The following is an 18,532-nucleotide window of genomic DNA, read 5'->3' as shown; positions in this document are numbered from 1 at the left end:
CTCAAGGCTAGTGCTCTACCACTTTGAGCCACAGCACCACTTCCGGCTTTTTTCTTTTTGCTTATGTGGTGCTGAGGAATCGAACCCAGGACCTCATGCATGCAAGGCAAGCGCTCTACCACTTAGCCACCTTCTCAGCCCTAAAACTAAGAATCTTAAGAGGTTCTTTTTATGTTTTTTTTATTTTAAAAATACTGTACAGAGGGTTACAGTTACATGAGTAAGGTATTGAGTATATTTCCTATCGAGCATTGTTACTTCCACCTTTGTTTTCCCTCTACCTCCCTTCTCCACCTCTCCAAATCCTCCCCTCCCCCCACTGAAGTCAAGAGATTCTTTTGAGAGAGACTGGGTGACTGTTGGATATTCTCATCATCATCATCATCATCATCAATATTGTCATCGTGATTACTATCATCATTACATCACCATCATTATTACTACCGTCAACATCACCACCACCACCACCACCATCACCATCATAGCCATCACTGCCATTTTAATAACATTTTAATTTGTAGTTGTTATTATAGAGGTGACATACAGAGACATTGTCTCCATTTTACAAACAAAGAAAGGAAGACATAGTAGGTAAAGGAATTTGTGGAAACTGCAATTAGTAAGTGATCTATCTAGGATATAAATTTGTCTTACAGTTAAAGTAAGAGGAGGCTTCTCTGTTTCTTTTTCTTTTTTTCCCTTCAAAACTGGGGATTAAACTCATGGCTTTACGCTTGCTAAACAAGTCTCACCCTTAGTTCTTTCCTCTTTTAGATTGGGTAGGTTTTTCTTTACCTGCAAGGCTAGGTCAGCTAAGTTAAGCAAAATCTTCCTCAGCCAGCTTATTTCCCTGTCTCTCTGTCTCTGGCTGTGTTTCTGTTGCTGTCTCTCTATGTCTCTGTCTCTCCCTTCACTCTATGCCTCTGTCTCTTTCTCATTCTTCCCTAAGCTGGAAAAGCTGAGTCCTTGGCCCTCTGGCACACTGTCTCTTGCCTGTATTAGCGAGTAGGGCTAGTGGGTAGTATGGGTAGTGAATAGAAGATCCTAGGTGAATGTGTATTTGTTCGGGGGTGGGGGGTGGTTGTGTGGGTTGAGTTGAAAATTGTTATAGAAAAGTACATCCAGGGGCTGAAGGCCACCTTGTCCCTCTTTCTTTTATTCATACTCTGAATGTTTATAAAAACATTCACGGTTAGTCTCCTTTTATAAACCTAAGGAAAGCACCAAACCTGAGATCCTCTGTTAGCTGTGTTGTAACATGTAGCTCCAAACAAGCTTTGTATGTCCTTTGCACCTGGGCCTTCTGGGAAATGGGGGCGGGAGTTGAGGATCTGGGAAGAGCTAGGGCTGGGTGTGGGTTCCCTCTCCCTGGGCAAGCTCTTCCTGCCCCACCCTCCTGACAAAGGGGAGCCCCCATGAATCACTGCCTCACCTGCCCAGCCCTCTTCCCAGAGCTGCCCCTGCCACTGCCTCCTCATCTGGCCAGGACGTGCCTGCCTCCAGATCTGCACCCCTAAATGAGTTTATACTGGGCTTGGCCTGGGCCTGTGTGAACCACGTAGTCACAGGATGGCCATATATCCTTGTGCTGAAGTGGTTGATGATTACAAGGCCAGAGTAGCTGAGAGTGAGGGCTGACTTCATAAAGAAATTAGGATGCAAATGCTGGGCATGGGTGGAGTCTTGTTTCAGGTAGATTTCCCTCTGGATGTGCTGGGTTTGCAAACTATTAAGAACCTAGATATGAGCTACCTTGAAGAGCAGTTTCTCAGGAGAAAGGGCTTTGCAGAATGGCTCTCAGAGAGGGTGACACCTCACATAACAGCATGTGTGCGACCATGGGGTCAACCAACCTGGCTCTATATTATACATGTACAGTGCATGTACACCTGCACTGTATGTATGTCTATATACATATAAACATTTTCCTTGTTATTAACTCCTAAGCAATACAGTAGAGACATCATTTATACAGCCTTTAGGGTATTTTATGTATGATGAGTGTTTAATGATTTAAAGATGGTTTAAAGTATTTGGAAAGATGTGCATAGCTAATAGGCCAATGGCATACTATGTACACGAGGGACTTGAATAGCCTTAGATTAGAGGGTCTGTGAGAGTCTGGAGACCACGTATGTAAGGATGTACTGTATATATGACTTATGGTTCATCACAGTCAGAGTTACAACAATACAGAGAGCAGCCTTTTCTTCCTTTATGTTTTCATCATTTCAAAAAAATTTCAGGCGGAGTTTCATTATGTAGCCCAACCTAGCCCCAAGATCCTCCTGTACAAGCATCCTCAGTGCAGGGATTACATGTGTGGACAGGAATTGATCTTTAGAATTTATATAGTAAGTGCTCAATAAAGGGTCACTGAAGGAGATAAATAAGGGCTATGTTTAAGCCTGAAATTTGAGCAATTGCAGATCAAGAAACTTGAGAATTCTCTGGATTCAAAACAGCAAGACTGATACACAGATGTGGTCATTTCAATCCAGACTGGTTTGAAAGGTGGAGTTGTGTGAAATACCAAGTAGATCATGCAACTAGAATGATAGAAATGGAAAAAGAGTGACTGGGGTTTTCCTTTTGTAGTAGATGGCTAAAGGCAGGCTTGCCTGTGCATTACTGCACAGGTTAAACACTGTACAATTCTATTTGCAAAGTGATAGTTGTACATAGGCCTTGTATGGAAATTTAATATCAGAACAAAACAGTACATACTATTAGGTTATCTACAATATGTGTCTGCCTATGCTTACTTGGACTGTTTTACAAATTGTGCATATAATTTACATGAATTCAATCACTTAGAAATGTTCATTATGAGAAAACTATAAATTTATAGAGAGTTACCAACCAATATACAGTGACTCAATCCTCTTTATCCAGTTTACCCTAGATGAAGAAAGATACAATATCCAGACTTGGGAGTTGATATTAGTACAAGCCACAGAGTTCATTCAGATCTTACTGGTTTCACCTTTTGCAGATGTGAGTATCAGATGTCCCCAGTTTATGATGAAGTTATTTCCAGAGGAGCCAATGAAAAATGGAAAATATTCTGCTGAGAATGCATTGAAACCCCCTGCCTACCACACATCCTCATTTAACCACACAACCTCCTGAGGGTGTGTGTGGTTGTTTCTCCTCATGATCATGGGTTTTCGGGGAGCTGTGACACACTGCCCAGCAGAGAGGGAGAAGTACCAGTGGGGGAGAGGAGCCGCGTATCTCTGGTTTGGGAAAAGATTCATATTCACTCGTCCTGCACTTTGTCACATGAAATGCACCAATCTCACAATTATGTTCCCCATCAGCTCCATCACCAAAGTTCTCTCCCACCCCTCATCTTCCTCCTTATCTGAGCTTCCCTTCTTAGCAATATCATGATTGTTTGGTGGTACTGACATTGAATTCAGGACTTTGTGGTTGCTAGGTTGGTGCTCCATCACTTGAACCATATCTCCATCCTTTCCCCTTCTGCTTTTTTTTTTTTTGTACTCTGGTTATTTTTGAGATAGCGTCTGACTTCTGACCAGATTAGTCAAGGCCACAATCCTCCTATCTCTGTTTTTCACTGTAGCTGGGATGCCAGACATGTACCACCACATCCAGCTTTTTTTTCTGTTGAGATAGGTTTTTGTGAAGTTTTCACCTGTATAGCTGAGATGACAGGGATAAACTTCTGGTGGCTGGCGGTTTTATTATTTTAAGAAAATAGGTGACAAGTTAATTGTTTAAAGAAGTATTAATCAACTGGGTGCCGGTGGCTCACGCCTATAATCCTAGCTACTCAGGAAGTGAAGATCTAAGGTTTGCGGTTCAAAGCCAGATTGGTTAAGAAAGTCTGTGAGACTCTTATCTCCAGTTAACCACCAAAAAGTTGGAAGTGGAGCTGTAGTTCAAGTGGTAGAGTGCTAACTTTGAGCAAAAACAAAACAAAAACAAAAAGCAACAGCAACAAAAAAGCTCAGGGACAACATCCTGGCCCTGAGTTCAAGAGGAGAGGAACCTCATCCTCACCCTGCCCCCCCTTTGTGATACCACCATTCCTGATCACCTTGCTGGGAAAGGCACTTGGTAGACAGCAGGATGAGTTATATAGACTTCTTTGGCAAGAGCACAGCTCTTGGAGATACCAACTCTGAATCATCCCTCACGGCTGTGGCCTCGGCTGTGTTTTGAATGATGAACTTCTTAATGGCCTTGGCCTTGGGTGTCAGGCACAGTTTGTGCAGCTGTGGCTGTGACCCTTGGGGGCAGGACTGCTGTTCCGTCTTTTTGATTTGTCTTTGAATTGAAGACCAGTTCTTGATTATCTCAATGTCATATTCTGACCTAAGAATTTTCACACAAATGTTCCTAAGCAGAAGTGTTTGAGCTGGAGGGGGAGGGGCGCTGATGGTGGAGTGAAGAAAATGCATCCTGATGCAAACATTTTATGTGGGTAGCTGCAGATGGTGCTTGGGGAACTGCCGCACTTCAGGGCTTCTCCCTTTACTGCCATACAACTCATACTCTTTATTATGTTTTTAAATTTTTATTTAGTTAGTTTTGGCAGTACCGGTGTTCGAATGTATGGCCTTACCCTTGCTTGACTGGTATCCTAGTCTGGCTTTTGATGTTAGTTTGGAGATGGAACCTCATGGACATTTCTGATCTACTCTTCTCTGAATTTCAGCCTCCTGAGAAGCTAGGGTTGCAAGCATAAAAAGCACAGGCACCTGAGTTGACTCATATTCTTTATGTCTTTGGACTATATCATTGGATCACAGTCCCCTGATAGCAAGAGTATTGCTAGCTACTCAGAGGGCTAGATATAAACCATTGGTCCCTGGCCACTTATCTGGTCAGCTTTGATTTTTCTTCCCCTTGGTGAGAGAGCTTCAGGGCTGCTTTCTGCTTTTCTGTGCTAGAGTTTGGATGTTGAATGTTCCCAGTGGTCCATATGTTAAAATCTTGCTCTCCAGGGTGGTGCTAAGGTGGTAATGGGACCTTTTAAAAGATGGGGCCTAGTGGAAGGAAATTGAGTCCTTGGGGGTGTGACCTTGCTGAGTATGTTGGAACTCCAGGTTTTCCTTTCTCTCTCTCTCCTGCATCTTGACAGCGGGATAATCAAGTTCCACACATCACACTATGGCGTGATGCTTCTCCACAGGTTGAAAAGCAATGGAGTCAACCAACTATAGACTGAACTCTCCAAAATGGTGAGCCAAATTCTTTACAAGATGATTATCTTGAGTGTTTGTCTCAAGGATGAAAAGCTGACTGACACACTTTTCTTTCGCCTTGGGTTGCTCAGATAGTAGGCCTCAGCTGGGAGCTATATGCAAATTACTTTCACCATTGACATCACTTTCTGTGGCCAACTGTAGCTGCTTCAAGGGTTCACTGCTGAGGACCTGGAGAGAAATACAACCATTGTGAGTACCTTGGTAGAATTAAAGATTAGGGAAGTGGAGGTGTGGCTTAAGTGGTAGAACACCAGCCTTGGGTAGAAAAAGCCAAGTGAGTACATGAGGCTCTGAGTCCAAGCCCCAGTACTGCTACCAAAATATAATAATAAAAATTAAAGTTTAGTGGAGTGGAATTCATTGGCCTTAATCCCCAGCTAGATATGAGAGTTAGGAAATTCTCCTTTTCAGATGAATAAGCTCGATGGTCTGGTGAGATTAGGTCTCTAGTGACAACATATTTGGCTTATTATCTGAGAAGTCTGATTTGAATTGCCACAAGCTGACACTAAAGAGGCTTTAAATCTGGGGAGGGATGGTTTAGGGACTAGTGAGTTCTTAAGTCTACAAATCTTTGAAAACATTTGTGAAACTGATGAGTCTGATAAGTAGGTGCAGTATTGTCTGAAGCAAAGGCATAAACCAAATACTGTCTCAGAGCTTCATGTCAATGGCTTGATGCAGGGAAGTTATAATCTTGGTATTTCAACCTGTTAGGACATTGGTGAGAAGTACTGAACTCAGGACCAGGGCACTCTCATTTAGCTTTCTTACTCAAGGCTGGCATTTAACCCCTTGAACCACAGATCTGCATTGGGATTTTGGTAGTTAACTGGAGATGAGATTCTCTTTTTTTCTTTTTTCTTTTTGCCAGTCCTGGGGCTTGAACTCGGGGCCTACGTGCTATCCCTGAGCCTCTTTGGGCTCAAGGCTAGCACTCTACCACTAAGCCATATTCCTAGTCCGAGAGGTAATATTCTCATGAGCCTGCCTGGGCTGATTTTGAACCTTGATCCTCAAATCTCAGTCTCCTAAATAGCAAGGATTATAGGCATGAGCCACTAAAGCCCTTAAGGTTTTGTTTGTTTGTCTGTTTGCTTTTGTCAGTCCTGGGACTTGAACTCTGGGCCTGGGCACTGTCTTTGAGCTTGTTTTGCTCAAGGCTAGCACTCTACCACTTGAGCCACAGTGTCACTTCCGTTTTTTTCTATTTATATGAAACTGAGGAGTTGAACACAGTGCTTCATGCATGCTAGGTAAGCACTCTACCACTAAGCCACATTCCTAGTCTCAGACCTTAAGTATATTCAAGTCTGCTACACTTGATTGGCTATGACAACCATCATTGAATTGGGGCTACCTGTCACTGTTTGATCTGCACTGGGGCAAAATGCTCTGTATTGTATAATGGTAGGCTTCATTCATTAAGGCAAAAAAAAAAAGATTATGTTGTGGGAATTTCAGTAGAAACTTACTTGTCCCTTGAAAATTAGGAAAGGAATCTGTCTTCATTTAATATTTCTTTCTAGGTTAGAACCTTAATCCAGAAAAATCACAGCTCAAACAGACTATGTTTACAGAAATCCACACAAAGGCAGAAAAGAGCCATGGTATCATTGTCATGGGGCTCATTCAAAACCATGTGACTGAACTCAAATTTACCCAGAATGCTAAGTGTTTTGGTGATCCTGGAAATTTATTGGCAAATGATTCACTGGACCTCTGTTCTTCAACCTTTTGCCTTAGGAAAGCCTACCTCCCCTTTTTTGGTTACTCTTTGGCTAACATAAACTGAAGTTGTTATGTATTGTCCAGGGGCAAATATCAGTTCCCACTCTGGAGGATTCCAAATCAAATCAAAACAGATTAACTCCAGATCCAAGGTGCATTGATCCTAACTCAAACCCTAGAACATTATTTACATGTAAGAACATTGGGCGAGATGCACTGGAAATGAAAGCTTTCGCATCCTTATGAGAAGACTTTGGGTTTATTTCACGGCTCCCTCACTGTGCTGTTTCTCCTAGGAGAAAATCTCCCTCTCATGAGAGGCAAAGCAAAGACCCTCTTTTTCACCTCCAATCTTAAGATCCAAAGAGCTAGGATACACAACAGTGCTTTGTGGTCTAGGCCTCATTTTGGCAGCAAAATCTGACCTGAACTGACTTGAAACTATTTATAGATTGTATGGTTACTATGAATATGCATGTTGCACTGCAGAAATCTTACTGTGGGGCAGAAACATCAGGTCTTTGGGAATGAGTTACACAACATACAGTATATACACGTCCTTGTCTTTCTCAAAATCTGAACAATACTGTATTAATAACATACCTGCCCCAAGAGTGTGGAGGTGAAGCATACATTTATCTGTGCTACATAAACCAGTGAACTCAGGCTTCACACTTTCTAGGTAAGCTCACTCCAAGTGAAGCCACACATTCCACCCTTTTTGTTTTAGTTTGTTTTTCAGATAAGGTCTCTCACTTTTGCCTGGGCCTTAGACTGTGATTCCTCTACCTCTGCCCCTTGCGTACCACTACCCCTGTCCCAGCTGCTGTGTTTGACAGAGGATGAACCACAACTAGATGACCCAGCTTGTTGGTTGTTCTTAGTCCTTGGTACTTTTCAAATTCTAAGGTGATATGAGCCCATGTTAACCCTAGAGTCCCTGTCTTCCTTTGCCTGTCCTTTAGGACATCTGGGCCAGAGGTGCATTTCTAGATGTCCTGTCCTCAGTCTTTCATGTACACTTTGCTGTGTGGGAGGAGAGTGGGCCACAGAGTGCTTGGCTCATTGTTGCCAAGGCTTCCATTGTGATTAGTGAGGCCTATGAGTTCATGCACTCTGTCTCTGTTTACTACCTCTACTCACTAGTTTACCAGAATTTTCATTCACTCTACACTTCTGTGTACCTTTGTCATCTAAATCCTTGCATAGATAGATAGAGACAGACAGACAGATAAATATACAGATACCAAGAGGAATAGAGAGATGGGGGGAGGGAGGTTTGAACTTAATCAGTATTTTCCCAAATAGTGTTTCTAAGAACTCAGGAGATGCTAATGGATTCTAGAGGAAGACTTCTGTAATTGAATTAGTGTAGAAAATGATGAATGGAGCAGTTAAACAGGTTTTGTCATTGCAGTCTTTTCTGAGGTCCTGGGACTTGAACTTAGGGAGGGCCTGGGTGCTCTCTCTTGGCTTTTTCTGCTCCAGGCTGGCACTCTACCATTTGAACCACAGCTTCAGCAAAAATCTGGAAGAGTCTTGCAAACTTTTCGGCCTGAGCTGGCTTTGAGCATCCATCTTCAGATATCAGCCTCCTGATTAGCTAGGATTACAGGCCTGAGCCATTGGCATTCAGCTTCTTCTGAGTTCTTAATGAAGGAAAACACGTGGCAAATACCCAAAGGGCTTGAGCACTAACTGAGGATGGCTGCCTATGGGCCTTTCTGTCCTGTTCAGCCTATGTGACTGCTCTGGTTCTGGGTGGGTGTAAGAGTTGAGGAATGGAGGATGTGGGAAGTAACCGAGCTGTCAGACTCTACAGAGCACTAGGGGGAAATTCTACCATGTGCAGTCTCTGTGTTTGCAGGGCCTTTTTAACGTTTTCTCCAACTATTCTGAAATAACAACAAACATGTAAATGTTTACATGTACGTATATTCATATTTATATATCTGCCCCTAAGTAGTGATAGTCCTCAGAGCAAGGTCCACAGGATCTCTGAGCTTCCCAGCAACCTGCCTTCTGCTTTTGAGCAAGGAATATTAATTATTGCCCTCTTACCTCTTGGCTTTTTTGTTTTGTTTTTGTTTTTTTTTGCTGGTTCAGAATGTCATGTTCCCTTGGCTTCATTGCTTGCTTGGCTGGTGCTTTACCACTTGAGCCATACCTCCAATCCTGTTTGGTGCTGGTTAGTTTGGAAATGAAGTCTTTCAGATGTTTCTTCCCAACCTGACTTCAAATAGTGATCCTCTGGCTCTCAGCCCCTGAATAGGTACGATGATAGGTGTAAGTCACCAGTGCCCAGCTCCTTGTTGGCATTTTGAAAGCTGAGGTTTCTTTACAATCTAGGAGTAAATGAAGAGTCTCACTCTTACCACTCATCTTACAGGTGAGTTAAGTTTTCTCCTAGAACCCCCCTCCACATACTCCATTGTACCATCATTGGGTACCAAGGTTCAAGCACGAATTTCCCTGTGAAGGTACAGCACAACTTTCTGACTCTTCTACCAGGCAGCTTTTAGTCAATATAGTATGGAGGACAGGGGTCAGATGAGTAGAAAGGTCCTTTAGTGTATCTTTCCCCCTGCAGAGTGATTTCAGTTCAATTGTGAATTGATCTTGGATCCTTTTTCCTATGGTTGTGGTTGGAGCTGATTGTGATCTGTGTGGTTTCTGCCACTGTCTCATTTTCTAATGGCAATGAAAGAGCTTTACTTTTATTTGAATCTGTTGTGTCCTGGTCTCCCCTAGGGGAAAATGGGAACTTGTGAGTATTTATGAAGAAATACTTGTTGAAATAGGAATGCTCCTGACAGGGAAAATGGCAGGTGTTATGAAATCCTTGCTCAGTAATCCTGTGACTAAAATGACTAGAACTTAAGAACGAAGCCTTTCTGTCTGTGTATTGAGTGGACTGAATGGCAGTACTTGGACTAGGTCCTAGCCAGTGATGGGGCACAGTGCTCGTAGAAAGCATGAATGGTTCACCAATTGTTGTTGAGAGGGAGGAAGAAAGGGAAGGAGGGAGGGAGAGAAGGGCAAGGAAAAAGGAAAGGGAGGACGAGAAGGAGGGAGGAAAGAAGGGAAAGGGAAGGAATAAAAGAAGAGGGAAGGTAAGAAGGAGGAAGAAAAAGAGAGGGGAAAAGAAGGAGGGAAGGAAGGAGGGAGAAAGGAGACAATATGAAGAACTACCAGGTTTTAGTAAGCCATCTTTGGTCCTTCCTCGTTGTGTAAGCCAGGAGACCTTTAATTATTCCCAGGTATAGTTGACCTGCTCTTTCATTCCTTGACTTCACTCAACTGTAGCTGAAAACATGACAGAAAAGAAAATGCATCCATACTGAACATGTGCAGATCTTATTCTTGTCATTTTCCCTGAAACAACACAGTTCAACAGCAATTTACATATGATTCACATTGTGTTAGGCATTCTAAGAGATCTTGAGGTGATTTAAACATATGGAAGGTGGTGTGAGAGTTTAACACAAATGCTCTGCTACGTTACAAGAGATGGTTGATGCTCCTATATTTGGCATCCATGGGGGGCGGGGCTGGAACCAGTTTCCTCAGACCATTTCCTTGGGTATTTCTTTCCTTCCTTCTTGTTCTGGGTGAGTGGATCATCTCACTGACTGGGATCTTTGGAACCAGTTACGTACTATTGTTTGGGATCTAGAACGTCTCTCTGAGGCCATGTGTTATGAGCTGGGTTCTTGGTTAGAGGAAGATGGGGGGAGCTATAAGAGTTGGGACCTAGAGGGAGGTCTTGGGGCATTGGAGGCGTGCCCTTGAAGGGGGCTGTGGAAGCCAGGCTTCTCTCCCTTTGCTTCCCAGCTGTGCTGCGTTGGGCAGCTTTGCTCTACCATGAGCCACAAGCTCTCCACCATGATGTGCTTTCTCACTATAGGCCCAAAGCAGCCCAGCCAGTCCTCTGCTGCCTGAGACCTCCAATGAGCCAAATAAACCTTCCCTCTTTTTTTTTTTTTAAGGTGCTGTTCCTGGGGCTTGAACAGTGGTTTTGTGCTCAAGGCGAGCACTCTACCACTTTGAGCCACAGTGCTTTTCTTGGCTTTTTGGTGATTAATGGGAGATAAGTGTCTAGCTTTGAACCTCAATCCTAAAATCTTCACCTCCTGAGTAGCTAGGATTAGGCGTGAACCACCAATGCCCAGAGACCTTCCCTCTTTTCATTTGATTATCTCAGGTATTGTTATAGTTGCAGAAATCTGGCTAACACAGATGCTAACACAGCATCTTAGGAGGCCGAGATCTGGAGGATTCTAGTTTGTGGCTAGTCAAAACAAAAAAGTTCATTGGACTCTCTCTTCAACATAACAAGCCAAAAAGTAGGATTGGAAGCATGGCTCAAGTGGTGGAGTGCCAGCTGAGCAAGCATGAGATCCTGAATTCAAGCCCTAGTAGTGTCCTTCCGTCAAGGCTCCCCAAATATACGTGGACATAAAAAGGCAATACTCTGTCTTTTGCATGAGATAGTTTTTCTTTCACTTTGAAGCCCATGAATAAATGTGTTTGAGGGAGAAAGAGCAGCAAAGAGCTATGCTGATTTCACAAAACACCTGCTTAGGACAAATCCTGCTGTGGTCCTGGCTGCAGAGTAAGGACACAGTCAGTGGAACAAATGAAGTATGGCCATTTAGAGCACAGTCACACGACACACAGTTGGTTAGTGCTGAGCCCTGTGAGGGGGTAGTGAGTCCTTGGAAATCCCATGGTCTCAGAGGTGTGCTTGAGTTCCTGTTAATGGCAGCTTGCATGGATGTCTGAGGCTGAATTTCTGGCTCATCAGAAGCAAGGAAAATGGTGGCAAGGGTGTACCTCATGCAGCAACAAGGGAGCCATTGTCTTCTTGTCCCATCACACCCCACCCTCCCTTGATACCTGATAGAGCAGTACCCAGGTTTGCTGTTCAGGCAGGAAATCCTTCCCTCCCTTCCTTCCTCCCTCCCTCCTTTCTTCTCTCACCTTCCTCCTCATCCCCTCTTCTTCTTCTTCCTTTCTTCCAGCGTTCTCCTCTTTGTCCTCCTCTCCTCCCTTACTCCTCTTCTTTTGGCCCCCATACCCTGTAAGCCCATGACTGGTTCCATTCAGACTCCATGCCCAGCCTTCACTCCCAAGACTCTATTTGAAGAATGCCTGGGGTGAACAATGCAGCAGTGGTGGTACTCATTGGACACGATGTTGAAAACGAACTATTTGACTTGTGGGTGGGGATGGGAAGGAACACTGGGAGAGAGCGAGGGAAGGGGTGACATTGTCCAAAAATGGAAATGTACTCTTTACCTGACTTTATGTAACTGTAGCCTCCCTGTACCACAAATTTGTAATAATAATAAAAGAAAATTTAAAAGCCTGGCTGGGACAAGCCCTCAGAGAGTCATTTTCGGGAAGGAACTGTCTACAAAGAGGTCCCTTGGCCTGTGGAGGACCATTTCATTCTAATGCATTGTAGGCCACACCCAGCCTCCCAATCTCACCCGGCCCCTTCTTCATCTTCCTCTGGGCCCTAGTGGGTTCTCACCAGGCATGTTTGTGGGTTTTGTTTCCAAGCCAACATCTTGTTCCTTTAGTTCTCATAGCCTTTCTGCAACAGGAAAGACTCCAGATCACAATGACGTGATTTATATCAGCTGTCAGTTAGTCACCAGGAGCCTTAGCATGCGGGATGGCTTTGCAGTTCCCATGCCTCTAACTGGCAAGGGGCACTGCCTCTAGACCGGCCCTCTGCAGACATGGAGTATTTCCACTGAGGGCTCTCTTCTGACTCACTCCTTTTTGGCAGGACCATGCCAGGCTCCCGTGCCCACTGGGGTACTTGCTGTCCCATGGTTCTGTGGCTCTTGGGTAAATACTTTGCTTTCCCAGGTCTAACTCCATCCACTCACAGCCCTCCGAGCAGAACCTGAGGATGTATCAGAGACTCAGGTTCTGGTCCTCGCTCCCATTCTAGGCTCTCTGCTTCGTTGTGTGGATGGGGAGGTCCCCTCTTCCATCAAGAGATAAAGCTTCAGGCAGCATATGGTTTCGTTGCTGCTCATTTAATCTCCACAGCAATCCAGAGACTCACATGCATTTCTGCCCACTTCCTGCAGATGGATGATGAGCATGAGGTTTATGCATGAGTTATCTGCTGTGTATCATAGTGGCCTTTGTTGAATTACAGTTGAAAAGATGTTGATTGCCTCACCTGACATCTCTTTGAATCAACTAAGATAGAATCCATTCTACATCGATTTACCTACCTACCTATCTTCTATCTATCCACCTGTCTATCCATCCATCTTCTATCATTTTTCTATCTATCTATCTATCTATCTGTCTGTCTGTCTGTCTGTCTGTCTGTCTGTCTGTCTGTCTGTCTGTCTGTCTGTCTATCTATCTATCTATCTATCTATCTATCTATGTAGAGTTCCCAGCACCTTGGCTCTTCAGGCACTGGTGGGGGTGGGGAGTGTGTAGCATGGTCTTGAGCTTACGAGGCACTACATATGAAAGGGCAGTGGCCCTGGCCCCTCCTTGTTAAAAGACTGCATACCTGGATCTTGGGAACCAACTTGGTTGCTTGTCTTCCAGTTAAAGCCCTGAGATCAATCACCCCTACTAGGGCTCCAACCCTCCTTTCTTTTTTTTTTTTTTTTTTTTTTTTTTTGTTTTTTGTCGGTCATGGGGCTTGAACTCTGGGCCTGGGCGTTGTCCTTCAGCTCTTCAGCTCAAGGCGAGCGCTCTACCACTTGAGCTACAGTGCCACTTCCGGTTTTCTGGTGGTTTATTGGAGATAGGAGTCTCACGGTCTCTCCTGCCCGGGCTGGCTTTGAACCGCGATCCTCAGATCTCAGCCTCCTGAGTAGCTAGGATTACAGGCGTGAGCCACTAGTGCCCGGCTCCAACCCTCCTTTCTTGTGAGACCTCCTGCCAGCCTCCAGTCCTTACACCCATTGTTTTTCCCACCTACCTCTTTGAGCCTAGCCTGGCCTGATTTGAGGTACACCTGTATGATATGTCATGGGCTTCCTCATCTCTCTGTGTGTGTGTGTCTGTCTGTGTGTGTGTGTGTGTGTGTGTACATATGTATGTGTGCTTTTGTCTACCAGGCGGGCAGGGCAGGTGGGTGTGTTAAGCAAAAGCCTCATTGCTTGCTCTGGAAAATATTACCCTCTTGACATGTCTGTGAGCTTTTTACAGGATAAGACTCTTTTTCCAAACATGGAGACTCTTCTTTAAACCATAGACTCAAGGTAGGGTGAGCTTGTGATCATTGTGAAGTCAGAGGTGGCCAGAGAAAGTGAGCTCCTATCTCCCTCCATTTTGTTGCACCTGGAGGGATCCAGGAGGCAATTTCCTCAGACTTTAATGAAGAGAAGGGCTCTTGCCAAATGTCAATCAAAGTCAAGAGACCCTGCACTGCTCAGGTGCCTCTGGGAAGAACTGGAACAGAAACTGCACTGTTAAAGCTGAGGGGAGTCAGGAGTCTCCTTTGACCTTGTTTGGTCCTTGTTTTGTGGACCTAGGATCGGAGGCTGCAAGAGGTCAGGACAGGCCTGTTTTCTAGGTTCTGTCAGGCCTGTAGCTTACCTGCTCAGCAGAATAGAGAGCTCTCAGCTAAAGTAGACAGCAGATGCAACAAGGCAGGAAGGCTTCTAGGGGAAAGCTACAGAAGACAGGAAGGGAGCTGTGCAGAGGAAGGCAACAGCTTTGTAATGGACAGGGAGAGACAGCATCTTTGTGGAGTGTGACCCACAGGGTCTTCACTTATGATATTCTGGCAGGTAGGGTGTCTGCATCCTTTTGGACCCCAGTGATGTAAGTCATTGGTACTCTGACCCTCTTTGTGAAATGAAGCAGACATCCTATTTGGGGAACATTCTCTCCCAAGAGAGCTGCCTTACTGAGGTGGGGAAAGGGAGGGGGGAGAGAGAGAGAGAGAAAGAGAGGGAGAGAGAGAGGGAGAGAGAGAGAGGGAGAGAGAGAGGGAGAGAGAGGGAGAGAGAGAGAGAATTAGGGTAGGATCAGGGAAAGAGATTGAGATCCTATGTGAAGTAGAGGGATGGGAAGGCTGCAGAGCAGGTGCGTATGTTTATGAGTGCGTGTGGGTGCAGGCATGTTATGTACACGTGTGTAGCAGAGAAGGGATGAAAGGGGGGAGGGGAAGGAGGGAGGGACCAAGGAGGAAACTTAAAAAAAACTAGCTGTTGGATGATTGTCACAACCCCAGCAAAATGCTCATGGGCAGGATAAGAGAAAAAGAAAGAAAATGGAGCTGTATGTGTAGTGATATTCTCTCTTTCTCTCTCTCTCTTTCTCTTTCTCTCTCTGTTGTTGTTGTTTTTCTTTTCTAAAAAATATGTTTGTATTGGGGCTTCAACATAGGGCCTGGGTGCCGTCCCCTAGCTTTTTTGGCTCAAGGCTGGCACTCTACCACTTAAGCCACACCTCTACTTTCCAGCTTTTGGAGATAAGAGTTGCATGGACTTTCCTGCTGGCTTCAAACTTCTATTCCTCAAATCTCAGCTTCTGGAATAGCTAGGCATGAGTCACTGGCATCCAGCCTCCTGTTTATAAGGACACTGGCTAAGGAAATGGCATGTCGTGACAATTACATTCACCAAGTGTTAGAGATCTGTTAATGGATTGATAGCGAGAAAACAGCATAAGTGAGAGGGAGCTAGGGGCTCAAAATTACATAGAAGAGGAAGGCTTGTATGGCCCCCTTCAAGGGAATAAGAGAAGGCCCTCCTAGCCTGGCAATAGTGACTCCCACGTGTAATTTTAGCTACTCCAGAGGCTGAACTGTAAGCATCAAGGATCAAAGCCAGTCTGGGCAGATAAATCTGAGAGACTATCTTCAATTAACCAGCAGATGGGAATGGAGATGTGCTAACCTTAAGCTAAAAAGCTAAGTAAGAGTACAGGTCCTGAGTTCAAGACCAAGTACCAGCACAAAAGAAAAGAAGAGAAAAGAAAAAAAAACAGATCAAAGCCGGGTGCAGTGGTTCACACCTGTAATTCTACTCAGGAGGCTGAGATCTGAGGATCACTGTCCAAAGCCAGCCCTTGCAGGAAAGTCCTTAAGTGCCTTATCTCCAATTAACCATCAGAAAACTGGAAGTGGTGCAGTGGCTCAAAGTGGTAGAGTGCTAGCCTTGAGCAAAAAGCTAAGGGACAGTGCCCAGGCCCTGAGTTCAAGCCCCACAACCCCTTCCCCACAAAAAAGAATAAAAACAAAGGAAGACTCCCTAATGGAGACTATACACACAGCCTGAACAGGAGATGAATGATCTGAGAGGTATCAGCTCTAAATAGAGGAACAGTACACAAAGGTATTCCAAAGATTACAAACTCAAATGTAGCAGAAGTGCCTTTTTCTGAAGGGAAGAACTTATGGTTTCCACAATTCCATAATCTTGAAGTATTTGCATTCCTGATTATGGTAAGTTTTCGTCAATGCAGGGGAGATTCTGTTAGGGCTATTCTAATTCCCTTAGGACAAATTCTCTTCCATCTTGCTGGGGTATCAATGTGTTCTCCAAAGGTCCATGTGTTGGAGGTTGGTCCTCAGTACTTTGTGCTATTGGAAGGCAATGGATCCTTTAAGGGTGGGGTGAGGGTGGGGGTGGGAGCTAGAGGGAGCCATTCAGGTCATTACAGTCAGGTCATTGGGGGCATGCCCTTGGAGGGGAAGCCATTTTCTTCCTCTCTGAAATTTCACTTCCTGGTCAGGAGGTGAACAGTTTTTTGTTTTTGTTTTTTTTCCCACCATAATGTGTTGCCTTGACACAGGCCCAAAGCAATGGCCAAACTCTAAAATAAAAGAAACCTTTTCCCTTTATAAGCTGAATATTTCTGGCATTTGTTACAGTGGCAGAAAGATGACTGATACATGGCATAAACCATATCCAGAGTTATTGTGAGGGGAAGCAGGCAAGGACTACGTTGCTTCTGGAAAGGTGTTTGTGTGTGTGTGTGTGTTTGTGTGTGTGTGTGTGTGTGTGTGTGTAGGGTGGGGGGAGTGTAAGAGGGATGTTAAGGAGGAATGGCTTTGTTTTCTCCTATTTTGTTTAACTTAGTGTTTACCAGCTCTCAACCACTGGAGGAAGACCAGCCCAGGAGGTAATAACTCAAGAATCCTTGAGTGAGACAGAGACTAGGTGGACCATTATTGTGTCACTTAGTAAACATGAAACCAGAAATTCCTCACATACTACAAAAGCATTTTTAGGTAACCAGTCTGGGTTGACCATGAGTTAGGGCTGTGGAAAAGTCAGGTGGCAGGGATCTTGGAGCCGCTCTGCTTTGGAGCAGGCCTGCCAATACAGGAATGCAAGCACAGCTCCCGGGCTTTCATCTCTAAGGCTTTTCAGACCCTAGCCGGGATGCTGTAACCAACAATGACAGCCCTTGAGGGCCTTGGGGATGTCAGGATTTGCTATTGTAATAAAGCTGCCTTGGATTGGTCCCCTTTGAAAATGAACCCAATGAGCTAGGATCTTCAGACAAGACCTGTCAGTTTAGGGCATGTGTCAATCAGATGGATCTGTTAGGCTGTGGTAAGCACCCCCCCCCAATCAACCTCCACAATCTTAAAGGCTTAAAAACCTAAGAGTTTATAGCAATCTCTACTTATCTACAGAGGATTTATACGACATTCTCAGTGGGTACCTGAAACCCTAGATGTGTATACCCTATATGTCCTTCAGCACTTGTCCAGATCAGACCTGGTTGTGCCCTTGCCTCTTTGACATCAGTGCTTATTTATGTGTGTGTGCTGATCCTGGGGCATGAACTCAAGGTTTAGGTGCTAGACCTTGAGGTTTTTTTTTTCCCCCTCAAGCCTAGTGCTCTACCACCTGAGCTACAGCTCCATTTCTGGCTTTTTGGTATTTTTTTTTTTTGGAGATAAAAATCTCATACAGGGTCATTCTTATAATCCTAGCTACTCAAGAGGAATGAGTTCATGGTTCAAAGCAGAAAAGTCCTTGTGAGACTTTTATCTCCAATTAACCACTCAAAAGCCAAAAGTGGAGTTGTGGCTCAAAGTGGTAGAGTGCTAGCCTTGAGCAAAAGAGCTCAGGGACAGTGTCCAGGCCCTGAGTTCAGGCCCAAGACTAACAACAACAACAACAACAATTTTATGGACTTTCCTGCCTGGGCTGGCTTCAAACTTCAGTTCTTAGATCTCAACCTCCTCTGTAGCTAGGATTATAAGCATGAGCCACTGGTACCCAGTCACGTGAGTACTTTTACTAAGCTTTTTACAAAGTAAAATCAGGGTTACCTGATATTATGTCAATCAATGTGATAACCAAATGACTGACGCATGTGTGGCATATACAGTGTAGCTATGCTAGCCAAAGGATGAATCTGTCCCAAGAGGGATGAGACAAGACAGAGCAAGATTTCATCAGATTGCTCACAATGGCATGCCACATGACATTTGTAAGGGATTGTATCTGCTGCTGCCCCCAGAATTGTCCATTTAATATCTCAGATTATAGGTGGCTGTGGAGAACTGAAATCTCGGAGAGTGTAATTGTATGTAAGTGGGC

The sequence above is a fragment of the Dipodomys ordii genome, unplaced genomic scaffold, assembly GCF_000151885.1.
Source record: "Dipodomys ordii isolate 6190 unplaced genomic scaffold, Dord_2.0 Scaffold32, whole genome shotgun sequence".
In the NCBI taxonomy this organism is placed as follows: Eukaryota; Metazoa; Chordata; class Mammalia; order Rodentia; family Heteromyidae; genus Dipodomys; species Dipodomys ordii.
Note: the sequence above shows the minus strand (reverse complement) of the source record.